Raw genomic sequence first — 12118 nt, forward strand, 5'->3', positions numbered from 1 at the left:
GTGTAAAGTTGAATGCTGCCTACTCACAATCTTTTGTTTTAAAAGATATTGTCTCTCTCTCACACACACACACACACACACACACACACACACACACACACACACACACAAAATCAAGTTCTAATATATTCTGCATAGTTTTACAGATTTGCTAGTGTAACCCAATGGTGAATGTGTGTTACTGGTCACTCTCTGTGCCAATGAACAAAGGATGTGAACAGTTAGAGCCCCTGGCAAAAGAGCTGTAGTAGCTTGTGCTTTTAGCTCTGGAGATCCCTGATTCAGTCGCTAGTGTCTCTGTCAAGAGGGCAGATGTCATACTAGCAAGTGCCAGTACTTTCAGATTTTCTGCAGGGTTATCAACAGGTGTAGAGAGAGAGTGAGAGTGTTGTGTGTTGTGCCATAGTTGTATGAATGATGTGCAGTATAATTGTATTGCATCACAAACATTTACTTGGAAAACATAGAACTGTTAATTTTTTTTCAAATCTAAAAATGGGGGAGTGTGGATTCCATCAGCTGCTTATACAGATGAATGATTATAATCAATGATGGAAAAATATCCTAGCATCTCCTACAGGGAGATGCACATACTATTCTACTGTGATCATAAAAACAAAACAAAGTCTTGAATGTGAGTGGTTATATTTCTTCCTTCTGGATTTTTGAGATTAGGGATCTAATAATTGGGAAATTAGATCAGGTCCCTTAGGAAATCCCACATAGCACATTTCCATTTATCATTCATTGGATGGGCTCATACTTTTACAAATTCTGTCCTGAAACAGTGCTATGATATACTTTTCCATATAATGTAGTAGCCCTCAAAGTGCATTTTGTCATGTCTTGTAATGAAACAATTAAAATATATTTTTTTCTAAAACAGTATTAAGAAGATTTACTGCACAGGAAATGTAATTCAGGAGTGAGCCCATCATTAACCCAATATTTATTTTGCCAACTGAGGGGGAAGATACAATTTTACATTAATTGGTCAAAACAGCAGAGTAATTTTGGTGATATGGAAAATAGATTTCATTTTCTTAGCACTTCGCAATTTCAAAGTGCTTTCTGCACATTGAGCGATCTTCCCATGGGTCAATAAATAAGTAGTGATCCCACATTTTACAGGTAGGAAACACTTGCACAGAGAAGTTATGTGACTCGTTCATGACTGCTCAACAAGGATATGATCATTGAAGTACCACCTCCTATTGACTTCAGTGGACTTTGGATAAAGCCTTAATTTGATTTCAGAGCTAAGATTAGAAATTAGGAGTAGAGCTGGGTGAAATTTTTCAGCCAAAACATTTTTCTCCAAAATAAAGTAGATTCGGGTCAACTGAAACATTCCATAAACTCCCACTGAATTTGCCCAATTGTTTCAGAACTAGACGCAGTACTTCAACTGAGGCCTCACAGGGCTGAGAAGAGCAGGACTATTACCTCCTATATCTTACATACAACATTCCTGCTAATACACCTCAGGATATTTGCCTTTTTCACAACTTCATCATATTCCGTTTGTGATCCACTATAAATCCCAGATCCTTATAGGCAGTATTATTCCCTAGCCAGTTATTCCCCATTTTGTAGTTGTGCATTTGATTTTTCTTTCTTCCTAAGTGTTGTACTTTGCACTTGTCTTTATTGAATTTCCTCTTGTTGATTTCAAACCAATTCTCCAAGGTCATTTTGAATTCTAATCCGGTCTTCTGCAGTGCTAGTAACCCCTCCCAGCCTGGTGTCAGTCACAGATTTTATAAGCGTACTCTCCACTCCATTATCCAAGTCATTAATTAAAATATTGAGTAATATGGGATCCAGAATAGATCCATGAGGGGGGCCTTACTAGATACGTCCCCCTAATTTGACAGTGAACCATTTTTTGCACCCACCAGTTTTGTACCCACCTTATAGTATTTTCATCTCTAGACCACATTTCCCTAGTTTGCTTATGAGAATGTCATGTGGGACTGTGTCAAAAGCCTTACTAAAATCAAGATATATCACATCTACTGCTTCCCCCTATTCACTAGGCCACTGACCATGACAAAGAAGGAAATTAGGCTGGCTTGACATGATTTGTTCTTGACAAATCCATGCTGGTTATTACTTAACCCTATTATCCTTAGGTGCTTACAAATTAATTCTTTAATTATGTGTTCCAGTATCCTATCCAGGTATCAATGTTAGGCTGACTGGTCTATAATTCCTGGGGTCCTCTTTGTTCCCCTTTTAATAAACAGAAACTATGTTTGTCCTTCTCCAATCCTCTGGGACCTCACCCATCCTCCCTTAGTTCTCAAATAGAACTAGCTGAAGTGAACTTGGAACAGTTCCTTAAGTACCCAGGATGAATTAAATTGGGCCCTGCTGACTTGAATACTTCTAACTTATCTAAATATTCTTTAACCTGTTCTTTCTTTATTCTGGCTTGCATTCCGCCTTCCTTGTTGTTAATATTGTGTTAAGTATCTGGTCACAATTATCTTTTTAATAAAAAAGATAGGAAGAATGATGCAAAATAAACATTAAAGAACACAGCCTCCTTGATGTGTATCATTAGCTCTCCTTCCCCACTAAGTAGAGGACCTACACGTTGCTTTGTCTTTCTCTTGATACTAATGAATTTATAGAATCTTGTCTTATTCATTTTTATGTCCCTGGCTAGGTGTAACTCATTTGTGCCTGAACCTTTCTGATTTTGTCCCCACATGCTTGTACTTATCCTTAGAAAATTTGTCCATCTTTCCACATGCAGGTATCTGAATATTTTCTACAAAAAAAGACAATGCAAATAGATATCTATCACTCATGAACTGTATTTATTTTTTTCCTTTTAAAAGGGAAAAATAAATGGTCCAGGTGGGCAGATCCTTATACCCATGCATAGTCCTGCTGAACTCAGTGAGGTTTTCTGTGGGTGCAGGAGCCCATGCAGAATCAGGACCATAAAGCCTGCACAAGGATTAAAACTCCTAGTTTAAAGCGAAGAGCTCTACAAAGCTTCATTCACAAAATAGTTCCAGCCACTTGAGATGCCAATCACGGTGGACTGCAGATCCTCTCAACAAGATCAGGAGTGCTGTGCTGAGTTTCTCAAGGCTTAGCTCCCCTTTTGGGGCTTGCATACTCCTTGGCCTCATTAGACTCAGCTTTGCAATGGAAAGAGGAAAATAGCGGGGTCTCCCAAGGATCTGTACTTGGACCTGTGCTGTTCAATATATTCATAAATGATCTGTAAAAGAGGGTAAATAGTGAGGTTGGAAAGTTTGTAGATGATACAAAATTACTCAAGATACTTAAGTCCAAAGCTGACTGCAAAGAGTTACAAAGGGATCTCACAAAACTTGATGACAAAATGGCAGATGAAATTCAATGTTAAGTGCAAAGCAATACACATTGGAAAAGTAATCCAAACTATACAAACAAAGTGTTGGGGTCTAAATTAGCTGTTATCACTCAAGAAAGGTATTGTAGTCATTGTGGATAGTTCTCTGAAAATATCTGCTCAGCATGCAGTGGCAGTCAAAAAAGCTAACAGCATGTTAGGAATCATTAGGAAAGGGATTGATAAGACAACATATCAGTGCCACTATATAAATCCATGGTACGCTCACACTTTGAATACTGTGTGCAGTTCTGGTCATCCCATCTCAAACAAGATATTAGAATTGGAAAAAGTACAGAGAAGGGCAACAAATGATTAGGGGTATGGAGTGGCTTCCATATGAAGAGAGAATAAAAAATCTGGGGCTGTTCAGTTTAAAAAAAAAGACAACTAAGGGGAGTTATGATACAGGTCTATAATATCATGAATGGTGTGAATAAAGTGGTGTTATTTACCCTTTCGCATAACACATGAACTGGGGTCACCCAATGAAATTAATAGGCAGCAGGTTTGAAAAAAAGGAAGTACTCCTTGACACAATGCACAGTGAACCTGCGGAACTCATTGCCAGGGGATGTTGTGAAGGCCAAAAGTATAACTGGGTTTAAAAAAGAATAAGATAAGTTCAGGGAAGACAGTTCCATCAACAGCTATTAGCCAAGGTGATCAGGGATGCAACCCCATGTTCTGGGTGTTCCTCAGCCTCTGACTGCTAGAAGCTGAGAATGAATGACATGGGCTGGATCACTTCTTAATTTTCCCCGTTCTGTTCATTCTCTCTGAAGCATCTTCCACCAGTCAGTGTCAGAAGATAAGATACTGGACTAGATGGACCATTGATCTGACCAAGTATGTCTGTTGTTCTGTTCCTCTTGGTAAGGTTCAGATGCCTTGTTAGGCTCTGCTAGGTTCTTAGGTCATGGTTCCTTCTTGACTGGAGAAAAGTATACGTGGTGGTATATCTCCCAAGTGTCACCCACTCATGGTACTGAACTGAGTTTTTATTTTCAATAGATAGTGCAGATCTTCATGACATGATCCTCTCTCATCTATGGTTTGATCAGCACTGAAATAGTTAACAGCGCTGACCTTTAGAGTATCATCACTAGATAACTACATTAAAACTCCATCAAAATGAATGGGGAAGGTCACACAAAAAATAAACACAAACCAACCTTTATCATAGACAAATCTCTGGTTTCAGATGGAGCAAGAACATAAAGTACCAGAAACACAACATAGTATTTCTAATTCATTTTGTGTTCAACAGCATCAGGAATCTCACCAGAGGACACATCTTATGCTACTTTTCCAAGCAAATTCTACATCAGGGAGGTTTGATTCAGAATTTTTGGCTATATCCTGGTCAGAATAGAACCTCATCCTTCACTCACATTTCCAGTAGTAATTTAACAGAACTACAGGAGATCTGAGAGGTGGGGCTGATCCATAGTGCCCCCAGAGGGTGCTTCAGGCACTCCCTGCATTAATCCACAAGTTGTGGCCACTTGCTTGGAGCAAAGCGGCCTGTGCCATAAGTTTGTCATCAGTCTCTAAACAGTTAACTAAGAATAACAAAACTAAGGATGTGGCTGCCTATGCCTTTTACGCCTATATTCTTTCTTTTATGTAGAGACTATCCGGTTTGGCCAATGGACATGGCAGAAGGGCATTGGTGGCACATGATAGCATATATCACATATAATCAACAATGCCCCTCTGCCATTTAGATTGGCCAAACTGGACAGTCTCTATGTAAAAATAAATGGACACAAATCAGACATCATGAATTATAACATTCAAAAACCATTTGGAGAACACGTCAATCTCCCTAGTCACTTGATTACAGACCTAAAAGTCGCAATATTACAACAAAAAAACTTAAAAAACAGACTCCAACGAGAGACTGCTGAATTGGAATTAATTTGCCAAATGGGCACCATTAAATTAGGCTTGAATAAAGACTGGGAGTGGATGGGTCATTACACAAAGTAAAACTATTTCCTCATGTTTATTTCCCCCTCCCCCCCCCCACACTGTTGTTCACACCTTGTCAACTGCTGCAAATGGGCCATTTTGATTACCACTACAAAAAGTTTTTTTCTCTCCTGCTGGTAATAGCTCACCTTGTTACAGTGTTTATGGTAACACCCATTGTTTCATGTTCTCTGTGTGTGTATATATATCTCTTCCTACTGTATTTTCCACTGCATGCATCCGATGAAGTGGGCTGTAGCCCACGAAAGCTTATGCTCAAATACATTTGTTAGTCTCTAAGGTGCCACAAGTACTCCTGTTCTTTTTGCGGATGCAGACTAACACGGCTGCTACTCTGAAACCTGATAGTTCCTGTTATACCTGGATTATAAAACCTGAAACCAGATGAAAGCTGCCTGATTTCATGTTTAATTTCAGGTTTAATTTCAAGCCTGACCTCAGCAAACCTTTCAGGAAAACCTGGGCCAACTTTTATAGTTTAGTTTAATTATAACAAAAACAAACAAATAAGGAGCATTCATGTTTTTCTTAAATTTTGGCTATTTTGTGGCTATATGAACCCAGAACTCAGAGATGAGAAACAAAAACAAAAATTAGCATGAACCTTTGTGTGCTGGAGCCAGATATTTCACACACACTATTTAATTAGTAGTCTCTTGAGATTCTGGCACAGCATATTTCTGCTGCCTTGTAATTAATGAATGTTTATTAAGTTACCGCCATATTTCTCCATGCACTTATAACCCTTTTTCAGTTCAGATAAAAGAAAATATTCAAGGACTCTCGGTGACATTTTTCATTGTTTCTCTTTCTTCTAATGCACTAGCTGTAAAACGTTGAATTTGATTTGAAAAAGAAATAACCTCCCTATTTGATTTTCAATGTTATCACTGACGTTTTTTCTATGCTTAAAGCGGTTATCCCTCTAATGTGGAGAAATTAGTATTATCAGTGCTTAGCTCAGTGCAATCTCTCTGCACTGTTTCCTCTGACACGTTAATTAAACTTGATAAACGGTCTTGTCTAAAGATAACTTTTCCAACAATGGTATCCATCAGCCCATGCATTATTAACAAATACAGTAAGTTAAACTGCAGTTAGAGTCAAACCTTCACTGTGTTTCCCATAGTAGCTTTGGGCCACAATGCACTTTGACACCCACAGATGTGCAGCAAATAAACTTCAAATTGGGAATCAAAGATACTGTCTCTCCTCTTTCTATAATATGCAGCCACCTGTCCCCAAGGGCATTCTTTAATATCTTTTTTTTTTTTACCATTAACCTGATGCTAGTTTGACACTGAAATGTTTCCTGTTGTGGCAGATGCAGGAATGTTGCAAAGTTTCACAAAATGCAATGATGATAATTTATAAATCATAAACAGCAAGGCAGCTGTGGAGCGTCTATAGGGCAGGGGTGAAGTGAAGAATTTAATCTAGCATTCTGCATTTGGAACAGATTTGGATGATGCTTCTTGAGGGGGTCATTTGGTGCATGGTTTGAGATACAAAGCCATTCAGAAACACTAACAGAGATTGAGCTTACTTCCCCCCCCCCCAAGCTGTGGATATTGCTGCATCTGTGGCATATGCAACAAATTACATAGAAGATGTATATCAGATGAATGCCACGTTAGCCAGCTGTCAGATTGTGCACATTCTGTATACATTCACTCTTCCCTGTAGCTGTGCCGACCATATTCAGTATCTGACATCTGTTGTTTCAAAGCAGAGTAGCATCAGAAGTGCCATACAGAGCATTTGAAAAGGGAAATGCAACTGTGACAAATTCACATGAAATAATAGTTCAGGCATGTATGAGAGAGATCTGCCAGCAACCGTGACTGTACAACAGAACTAGCATGACTATATACATGGTAAACCAATTCCAGGAAAGCTCATCTGTTACCATTTATGTAGACCTGCAAGTGGGGCTTCTGCATACATCAGTTATGGCTAACTATTGTGGATGTGGGTGGGTGTCCATTTTTGGGGAGGGCGTGGATCCATTATACTAAGCAAAATTGGCATGACATTAAAGCAGTGTCACAACACGTATTTATCAGACAGGGTAGGGACAAATTTCTGGAAGAGCGTACCACAGCTTTCAGTGGTGGTGTGGATAAATGAAACGCTACCCAGCCACTTTGCATGATATATGAATGGTGCTAGGAAAGGTGAAAGAAGGTCTGATCAATTCCATGCACTTTTAGGCCAAAAGTTTAACTAGAATTTGAGTGGCTAAAATAGGAAGTAATTCTGAATAGAATAAATCACAGTGAGTGAACAGCACTATTTGTAACTACTGTCAAGAATAATGGGGATGTGAGGATTTTTGGGAGTGTCAAATTAACAGCTATTCCTGTAGACAAATACCCCTTACCATATAAAGACTACACATATTTCACACTGACAGATGGGCTGAAATTGATAGAGAGGACATAACTGATACTTATTTTCAGATGGAGATGATCCCAAAGTTTCATGCATTGATCACCGTACGTTCCCATTAGGTTCTGTTTCAATGTAATGGACTGTCCCTTGAAGATGCATCATCTCCTGAGATCTGGCAGACAAACCATGTAAGGAATTCTTGGGACCTGATGATATCACAAGACTGATACAAAACAGTTAGCCTTAGCTATTTTACTATAAAAACATAATGGAGATGAGGCATTTTACTTCAAGGCAAACTAGGTGAGCAAGGGGTATACTGCTAACCTCACCTTGCACTAAACGCAACAAATGCTTGTCTCCACCTAGGATTTTACAGTGAGACAACAGTATTTGTCTTATTGTTCTTTTTTAAAAAACAGAACAAAACATCTTTGTGTCAATGAAGACAAAGCCTGTGGTACAGAGAACTTGGGCTGACAGCAAACAAGGCTGAGTGTCAACTCTCAAGAAAATGTAATGGATACATAGGGCCTGTTTAAACTGAAAGAGAGAATAATTGATGCTGGCTGTCGAACCCCAGCAGAGAGAGGCCAAAGCTGTTGCTCTATTGAACTCTGGAGCAGCTGGGGGCAGTTTGACCCCTGAACAAAATTAACTTAACAGCCTGCAATGGCCTCTCTGGTGGCCAGTGCAGCAACTGGGAAACGTAATGTGCTCCAGATGCAGGCTGACACCCCCACCCCAGTACATATCCTATACTAGGGTGGGGAGGGGAATTTAAAAAAAAAATTGTTTCGATTTGATGACTTGGCATTTTCTCCAAAAAAATTTGGGTCAAAAGATTCCCACCCAACTCTAGCTTTAGAGGCAATATCTTTGTCAAATAGCTACAATCCCTGGATAACTCGTAGCTTGACTCCTGATGTGAGTGCACACAATGGTCTTTCCTTAAGACTCAAAATGGATAGTAACTTTTTGTTAACTGCCACACTATTTACACCAGGAAACTGCTCCATTCTCTCAGTGTGTAATTCCCCATCCTTGCAGGATTCAGAGGGTCCTTATAAACACAGCCATTTTATCTAAGCCCACAAAGATCACTGATTAAAATAAAGCAGCTTACCCCTTTGGCCTTCAGTGATTACATGTTAACACAGATTACCTATTTAGGAACCTCTCCTTATCACCAATTTGTGGTATCTTTAAGACTTTCTTTGGAAACAATTACAGCGTGAGGTATGTGCAAGCACGCGCACACACACACACAGAGTCTTGATCTAGCTTTTGAACAACCAAGAAGCAGCACAGTAGAAAAGAACATCTTGAAACTCGTGTTATATCATCTAGATATAAAAGTATAATTTACCATTATAGGAGCTCTGTTACTCATTCCAATACATTACAGAATCAGAAGCTGGGCAGTCTTTCTTTAGCTCTTGGTGATTAAGGAACAATAATACTAAGCCCTGATGCTCTTTAATGAGGCATAGGACCCACATTTACTCTTTCTCCCAGACCAACAAGGTAGGCCTTTGCTGTTTTCTAGCCTTCCCCCCATAAGTACCAATACATTATTTCCCTATGCCCAAGTGGTCAGATAACTTCATGCTCTTACTACTTCAGAAGTCCCCCTCCACACACCAATAAAGAAAAAAAAATCAAAGGTTGGCTCTTAATGCATTCTCCTGTTCTAACTAACAGACCTGTGCTCCCTCCCAATGTGTGTGAGCAGTAACACACAATGGATTGTGCACTCACTGACCAAGGTGCACATATTTTTAATGTCCTTGATCACAAAGATAATTACATGTGTTGAAAGCCTCAGCTAAAGTGATTGCATTTTACAGCTGTATGACTGATGTTTCCAGTCTGCTACACACTATGGCCCCAGTTCAGGAAACTCTTAAGGATGTTTTTCAAAAAAGCACTTAAGCACATGATCAACTTTAAACTGATCACATGCTTAAGTGCTTTCTTGAATCGAGATGTTCTTTTTACTCAGGGCCTGTCTCTGCACGGTGTGTGTTTTTTATTTTGAACACAGTGTATCCCGTTCTGCTGTTTTCACTTTCTGTTTGGGAAATGTGGGGGTGGGATTCATTGTACATCTATTTCATGCTAGTGCTCTAGTAATGTGTGACTCAAGAATCTTTTGATGCCAACTGGCAGAGGGCCCAGGGGTACATAAGAATTACAAGAATCTCCTGGGTCTGCTACATACTAGTCCATCAAAAATGTCATGTAAGGTCTCTAATGAAAGCCGGTGTCACTTTGGTCATCATCTGGAATGCCTGAGGTTGGTGGAGTCAGGCAGCTGATTCACAGCAGGCACAGACAAGACTCCCTAATACTAAGGGCAACCTCACAACCCTGGGTCCCCCTGGGAAGCATCACAATACATTATTGAAGAATTATTTATAACCTGGCATATTCTCTAATTCCATGTCTTTCAGATTCTCAAGGGGTCTGAAAATGGTTATATCAGCAAGCTATTACTATTCATCATTAGCTTCTTTCTACCGGAAATCTCATCTCAAACCAGACCGTGTTTTATGTTTGCGAAGATGAGACAGAGCCATGATGTTCAAGCCAAAATAGCATACATCTTTATTTGAACAAGGGAATTACATTTGAGATGTCCAACTCTTTTAAGTAGTTGGAGTTGTCCACATGTTCTCATTGTATTTCTTTACAACCAATGCTTATTAGTGAAAAAGCACAAAGAATTATTTTCACAAAAGGAAATTTTCCCTCAGGGTTGAAGGTAACACATCCAATACTGAAAATGAATTACCTTAGGGTTATTGATCCTTTTGCCTTTATTTCCACAGGGCCAAGTAAATTACTCTAAGAGGGGCACGGTCTGTGAAGTAGCCATGCTGTTGTGTGTTAAAGTTTGGTTCTGTTGGAGAAATTTATAGTTCATTAGCTTTATAGGCATGTAGGGGCTGCTCCTTAGCTGGTGTAAATTGGTGTCACTCCCTGGAAGTTAACGATCCTGTACAGATTTTCACCAGCTGAAAATCTGGCCTTCAGTGGTATAATGATCAGGACCCCAGATCATTTCCACCAACACCAAAAGGGAAGAGTTAATTAGGAAACTCCACAAAGATTATACTCAGGAGTTCCCAATGTGAGCTTTTCCTGCAGTGCAGGGGATAGGGGTCATGGCTTTCCCATTTCAGTGGTGTCTCAGGATCTTCATAGATATTGAGGCAACAACTCTGCATTACACTTGCAGTGGGAGGGAAGGGACTTCACAGTATGGCCCCTCAGATGACATACTGCCATTGGTTTCCTGGGCTCACCTCTACCTTACTACATGATTATTATTAAGTTTCTATGGGCAAAGTTTCACTAAGTGTTCAATGTGCCTAGATGTAACCCCTTAACAGAAAACTTAATGTTGGGTGCTATGGGCATAGACAACTAGCTGTGTAACTGGCAATTCTGGTGTCTGGTTTTAAGTAACTCTTTAAATATCTGGCTTATCTCAGCGCAGATGATCCTGTTTCTCCTGGCTGGAAATCTTGTAAGGACAGTCTTTCTGATGAGACTTCTAGGTTTTGATTGGGTTTGGAATATCACAGAACCTTACAATATGTACACAGTGAAGTTTGAGACCTTGATCTTGTCTGGTTTGGCACTGACTTTATAAACCTAGAACAATAGTACTTTTCACTTAACTCTCATTAAGAGTGAAGTCTTGTAATATCCCTGTTAGGTAGGCAGGTATTATTCCCATTTTACAGATGGGGAAACTGGGGTTAAGTTAAAGCTGTAGAGTTTTTCCCAACTTTGCCCATAATCTCCAAACAAAAACAAAAAACCCAAACCCAACAGCCCTCAGTTTAGACTAAAGTAATGTCTCTCCATTCGCTATTGGCTTTTCAGACCAACCACTAGGCGGCATGATAATTATATCCAGTAGAGGGCAGTACACATACACATCTGTACTGTTGTACATCAGATACTCCAGTTTGTTAAGATAAGGCTTGTCCCTTAGCATGTAGAACACACAGGAATTCAACCACCTCCACTACCCCGAGCCCCAGTGTGAGGAGTCTGTTCTCATCCCCTCCAACTGTCCCTGTTTTGAAGGTTGTAAGTAGCTATTTTTCAGGTCTGGTGCTGGGTACGTTACTAAATGCACCGAGTTTCCTGCCATCATTGTGGTATCTATTGTAATAAGAGTATGACACCTGGGAGTGGTAGTTCAAAAGTGAACTTTATAAGCTGTCCCCAGTCATGTGATCTGGGTCAGTGGGACAAAAGACCTCTCACAGAACAGGTGTCCACGTCCACTGACTCCTGTTACCTCTAAATTTA

This window comes from Mauremys reevesii, linkage group 1 (genome assembly GCF_016161935.1).
Source record: "Mauremys reevesii isolate NIE-2019 linkage group 1, ASM1616193v1, whole genome shotgun sequence".
In the NCBI taxonomy this organism is placed as follows: domain Eukaryota; kingdom Metazoa; phylum Chordata; order Testudines; family Geoemydidae; genus Mauremys; species Mauremys reevesii.